General features: G+C 53.9%; 1 protein-coding gene across 1 annotated transcript in view; it reads left to right on the top strand.

Annotated features, from left to right (window-relative positions):
* Positions 1-1448: 1448 nt before the first annotated feature.
* The window catches only part of SEC14L5 (SEC14 like lipid binding 5), a 39443-nt gene continuing 34891 nt past the window's right edge, over positions 1449-6000 (top strand). The window contains exons 1-2 of the mRNA XM_063414481.1: positions 1449-1527; positions 5287-5392. The gene's annotated coding sequence lies outside the window, so the exon portion shown is untranslated. The remainder of the gene's footprint in view (positions 1528-5286; positions 5393-6000) is intronic.

Here is a 6000-nt window from a genome sequence, read left to right as displayed (position 1 = left end):
AGAAATAGCACTGCGGCTTCCTGAAATGCCTGCCCAGATAAGGGGACACTCCACAGCTGGAAGGGATAAGGAGGCAGGAAAAGACAAAGCAGCAGTAAATGTGATGTTACTTCAAAACCAGCAGGCAAAGGGGCAGCTAGTCCTTAGGGAGAACCTGCAAGAAGGCTCTGAAGGTGCAAAATGTTCCCCAGCCAGTCTCCCACATCCCTCCCCTCCACCATTCCTGGTGCCACACACCCTCCTGCCCCAGGACCAGCTGCTCAGCCGCTCTTTGACACCCCAAAGTTGGGCAGTGTTGGCATCATTTTCTCCTCAGAGCCACAGCCCCAAGGACTGTCACTGGATGGTGACAACTCCCCAGCACACGGCCTGACAAACAGGGGCCACTCACCCTGAGCTGCAAAGCCCCTCAGGATTCACCAAACACAGCTTTTCCGAGCTGGTGGGAGAGGGGGAAGCTGAGAGGTGAGGATGGCTCCTAGTGTCCTTCTCAGTGTCACTTGGCTGGGTGATCCCCTTGTTCCTCATTAATGAGAGCACAGTTTGGGGAATATTTGCTCAATGGGTGGTTCACAGGTGTGTAATAAGTCATGTAAATCAAACAATACAGTGCAGTGAGAGAGTTAAGGGCTGAGGTGAGTGGGTCCCTCTGCTCATGAAGGGCTGATCCACCCTGGGATGAGCAGGATTAGATTGTGTTTGGGAGCTGTGGCTCTGCCTTCTCCAGCCCCAACCCAAGAAAGTTTCTCCTCCTCAAAGGCTGGTTCGGGGAGAATCATAGAAACATGGAACATGCTGAGCTGAAAGGGTCCCATCAGGATCATCAGATCCAGCTCCTGGGCCTGCACAGGACACTCCAACAATCCCACCCTGTGCCTGAGAGCTTTGTCCAAGCACTCCTGGAGCTCTGGCAGGGTTCTTGCTGTGACCACTCTGTGGGATGGGGTGAGCTCATCTCCACATATGTGGAGAATAAGCTCGTTATTCTCCCTTTCTGCCCATATGGAACCCCGCCTGGGGACGAGCCCGTGTCTGGAGTCCTCAGCATAGGAAGGACATGGAGCTGCTGGAGCGAGTCCAGAGGAGGCAGCAAGATGATCAGAGCGATGGAGCAGCTCTGCTGGGGGGACAGCCTGAGAGAGCTGGGGCTGTTCACCTGGAGAAGGCTCCGCGGAGACTTTAGAGTGCCTTCCAGTGCCTAGAAGGGCTCCAGGAGAGCTGGGATGGAGGGACAGAACAAGGGGGAATGGCTCCCCACTGGCAAAGGGCAGCGTTAGGTGCGATACTGGGCACGAATCTCTCCCCTCACGGCCGGGGCGCACCCGCCCCTCAGCGAGATGGCGGCGGGAGGGCCGGGGGGGCCCGCACGTGCAGGGGGCGGGGCCTGCCCGCGCCCCCCCGCAGCACAATGGACAGCGCCCTGCGGGGGCGGGGCCCGGGGGCGGGGCCGGCACAGGGGCGGGGCCGCCGCAGCCGCGGGAGCCGCCGAGAGCGGGATGGGTCCGGCCGGGCTGCGCCGCGCCCGCGGTGAGGAGGAGCGGGAGGCGAGCAGGGGGCTGGGATATGGGATCGGGAATATGGGTGTGGGGTACGGGAGGCTGCCGCGGTGGGTAACGCTCTCCGGGGGTCCCTCGGGGCCGCCGTGTGAAGGAGCGGCGGGGGGGGCGACGTGAGGGGTGTGAGGCTTTTGCTGCCTCGTGAGCCCGGGCCCTTCGTGAGGCGGCAGAGCGGGGGCGGTGGGTGGGTGTGGGGGCGCCGGGAGCCGCTATCCTTCAGCCACGGGAAGCCGAAAGGGAAATTTTAGTTATAATCCTGTGGGATCACGGAGGGAGCCGGTGAAGACCCGGGTGGCGAGGGATCCCTTCAGGTCTAAGGACAAATAGAGCGGTTCTAAAGTTGTCCGGTTTGTGCCGTGCCTGGGGGGCAGCGGGACGGCCGCCGGCTGAGGGGCGGGCGGGGCTCGCTCCTGGTGGGCTGAGCCGTGGAGGGGGCTGCGAGCGGGAGCCCAGCACAGCCCGAGCGGCTCCGGAGAGCCGGGCACGCCGAGCTCCCCGGGGTTCAACAAAGCTACCCTGAATCTCGCCCTTAAGAATTTATAAACTCAGAGGGTGACCCTGATCAATGGCTGTTAAATGCACTGATGGATTTAACAGGTTGCCGAGAAGCTGTGGCTGCCCCATCACTATAAGTATCCAAGGCCAGGCTGGACGAGGTTTGGAGCAGCCTGGGGTAGTGGGACTAGAACTAGCCCATGGCAGGGGTTAGAATTAGGTGGGCTTTAAAGTCCTTCCAAAACCATTCTGTGATTCCATGTTTTCAAATCAGCTTCTGTATGAACCAAGTATATTCTCTGGGTCACTTGGCTTAACTCCTCCAAGTGGTAAAAATGATCTGTAGATAGTGAGAAGGTGCTTGTGTTGATGGCACCACTTAATCTGGTGGGGCTGATGACAGCCAGCCTCTGTTTAAAGAAAATACAGCTGCAAACTTCACTCAAGGCAGACTGAAACAGTTTGCTGGTGCTTTGTTGTACTGTTGAGTGAGCTGATGCCTGGGTCTACTCTTGATTTACATGATAAACTGAAGCATGGGGTCCTTGGCAGAAGAAGGATGTGAACTTGTCAGAGTGGGTCCAGAGGAGGCCATGGAGATGCCCCAAGGGCTGGAGCCCCTCTGCTCTGGAGCCAGGCTGGGAGAGCTGGGGGTGTTCACCTGGAGAGGAGAAAACTCCAGGGAGAGCTTAGAGCCCCTTCCAGGGCCTAAAGGGGCTCCAGGAGAGCTGGAGAGGGACTGGAGACAAGGGCTGTGAGGGTGGGCAGGCCCTGGCACAGGGTGCCCAGAGCAGCTGTGTTTGCCCCTGGATCCCTGGAAATGTTCAAGGCCAGGTTGGATGGGGCTTGGAGCAGCCTGGGATGGTGGAAGGTGTCCCTGCCCATTGCAGGGAGAGAAACAGGACAGGCTTTAAGGTCCCTTCCAACCCAGACCATCCCAAGATTCTGTGTCTCCTATTCTTAAATTGTATTTGCAGATTGAACTATTTCCTACACAGTGGATGGATAAATCTATGTGGTATGATTTCCTGTGGAGTAGTAAGGTGAGGAATGAGGGGGTTTCCTTCAGGAATGCTTATCTCCTGCTGCAGGCTGGCAAGTATCAGGGAGTTAATGTATTGCTGTGCATGAAAGTTGCATGGTGTTTCTTTGGTGAGAAAATTACCTTATGAGATGGATGTGTGGAACTATTGGGCATAGAGCTTGTTGTGATACACTCATGGAAGTGAAACAGCTCTGAGAGCAGAGTGCTGGACACTGTTCCATTTCCTTCTTCCCCTCAGCCAAAAAGACTGTTCCTTATTGTGTGGTCAGGAATGTACAAACGTTGTTGTTTGGGTGTTTGTGTTGCTTGTCTTTGGTTTTCATCCACACCAGGACTCCAGGTACCTCTGCCAGGTGTAGGAACAATGCCAAGGCTCCACCTCAGCACAGTGACCCTCTGCACCCTCTGTGCTTCTTCACCTGCTCCAGAGGTGTTTCTCAGGGGGCAAGATCAAGCCCTGCCTGAGCAGATGTCTGCTTCTAAAAAATGATAAATGTTTATTCTGGCACCATTCCACCTTGAGGCTTCCTTATATCAAGCTTCTAAAGACTTGTTCTTAAATTCTTAGGTGAAAAAGCTCTAATAAATATCATACAGCTTGGTACTGTGTTATTATTCTGTGTGTAAAGCATCAATTACAATATCTCCTTAAGTGAAAGGCGCCCCAGGCAGAGGAAATGTCCCACACCTTTCTCTCCACCTTTTTCCAGAAGGCAGGAGGAAAGAATGCAGCCCTGTGGAGTCTCCCTTTTCTGACTGGAAATATCAGCTTAGCTGGGTGCCACAGCTGGCTTTCACGTGGTGCAGTGGTATTTGAGGAAGTCAAGAATTCTGCTATTTGCAGCAGTTCTTTGTCAAAAACAAAACAAAAAACCCCTGCTCAGTTCTCTTCAAGATGAAAAGCAGCCACCACAGGTGGGAGAAGTTAATAAAGTCACTTGCTGCCAGTTCCACATCCAACAGGCAGCTGCAGTGTGGAAGGAGCTGACTGAGTTCTGTGCCTGGGTGAGGAGCAGGGGTGGGGGTTCGATTCAGGGACTTCTGTGTATTTAATCTATACACTCAGTTTCTGATTTCCGACCATCTGGCTGTATTCTGTCGAGTAAGCTGCTCCTAGAAATAGTAGAATAGAAGTCAAGCATATGGAAAATCCCTCAGGTGCACAGTGGCTGATTCTAGATGAGAAGGAAGCACACAGTTAATGTCACAGGCTGTCCCTTTGCTGTGTGTAGTGATGTGTGTTCCTCACAGGAGCCCTCACAGGCCTGGCTCCTGTGCTGGGGGAGCTTCAGGTGCGTGACTGCTTCTTCAGAATGCATTTCTCTGGAATGCTCCCAGAGTTACACCAAGTGCCATCAGGGGACCGTATCCCTCCTCTTCCCTGGAACACCCAGCAGGTGGATCTTGAGCTTTTAATGAGCTCTCTCTGCTTTGTTCAGAGAGGAGCTGCTGTGTGGGCTGGAGCAAAAGGGCACCCAGGGAGCTGAGGCTCTCGGGGCTCAGTGCTGTTGGCACAGTGTGTCACAAGATGCTTTGTGAAAAATGGTGGCTGTTGCTGTTTTCTGTATTCAAGTGTGCAAGAATTGAGATACTTTTAATATCTGCTTAGAGTTGTTATTATTGGGATGGTTGTTATTTTTGCAGATTTGTTACTTCAGTGCATTGACAACTCCAACCTCTGAGCTTTTATCAGCTACTCTGGGTTTGGCCAGCTGAAATTGATCCTCTTTCTGGGTGTTTCCCCATGGATGCTCCACCTGGGGTTTGGGAATTTGGGATTGGGGTTTCTGAGAGGTCATGCTGCATTTCAGTAGGTCGATGCTCTTCACCTCAGTTGTCTTTCCTGATATGTTTTTTAGCCAGATGCAAATAGGAAGTTGAGCAGGGAGCCTGGGCCACTGTGGAGCTGGATGGGTGTTAGAGGAGCAGACACACTCTCTGGTTGGGTGGTTTCTTTCTGGTGGTTGAACATACCTGTTCATAATTTGAGTGGAACACAAGATGACTTTAAAAACACATCTGTCTTTGGTGCTAAAGCCCTGGGAAGATGCAAGTCTTGAGCTAATATGGCCCAGATACCCCATGGTAACACCTGAGACTCTGTACTTGTCAGTGCTTATCATCTCCAGCCGGGTATGCCAAGTAGCCACCTTTCACTGTCTTTTCTGATGGTTTTTCCTTTTTTTCCAGGACTTATAGCAGGAGGCCCTGTTGCTATGAGAAGCACAATGACCATCTCACAGCTCTGTTTGGAGGAGAGAGCGTAGAAGTTCTGCTGCCACTGCACTCTCCCGAGGTAGGAAAGATTTCTAGGGCAGGTGTGAGTTACCAGCTGTCATTTTTCCTCAGCTTCCTGTGGGTGTAATAGTCACTGGCTCTTTCTTCCAGCCTTCCCTCAGCTGGAGAAGCACAGAGGCAATAACCCTGTGGCAGTCAGGTCCAGCAGCTGCCCAGGGAGCAGTGGGTCTGTCTAGGCAGCACACTTAGGGCTTCTGAGCTACAGCTTGTGCCATCCCACTGTTCTGTGGCTGGTGCCTCTGTTTCTGGGCTGTGGGTGATTCTAGACTGATCTGTCCTGAGCCTTCCTGCTGTGGAGGTTTCTGACCTTCTCCCGCCGAGGTGCAGCAATGTCTGGTGTAGGAGGTGAGGTCAGAATAAGCAAGATCCCAGCTAAGTGTGCTTGAGGAGGCTTCTCCCGCTCTATTTGCATTCATGGGAGGGTTCCCGCCCAGCCTGATCGTGTTACAGGTCGTGTTCCAAGGTGCCCTGAGCCTCTTGGCTCGGGTGTCCGATACCCGATAGCAGCCCGGGCTTCCTGGGGTGTGCTTGTCCTGCTCCTCTCGCCACACTCGGGGCTGGATGCTCTGCTGGGAGGTTCTCTCTGCATTGACTGGCTCGGTGTGG

The sequence above is a fragment of the Prinia subflava genome, chromosome 17 (assembly GCF_021018805.1).
Source record: "Prinia subflava isolate CZ2003 ecotype Zambia chromosome 17, Cam_Psub_1.2, whole genome shotgun sequence".
Classification (NCBI taxonomy): domain Eukaryota; kingdom Metazoa; phylum Chordata; class Aves; order Passeriformes; family Cisticolidae; genus Prinia; species Prinia subflava.
Note: the sequence above shows the minus strand (reverse complement) of the source record. Positions and strands in the feature narration are given on the sequence as shown.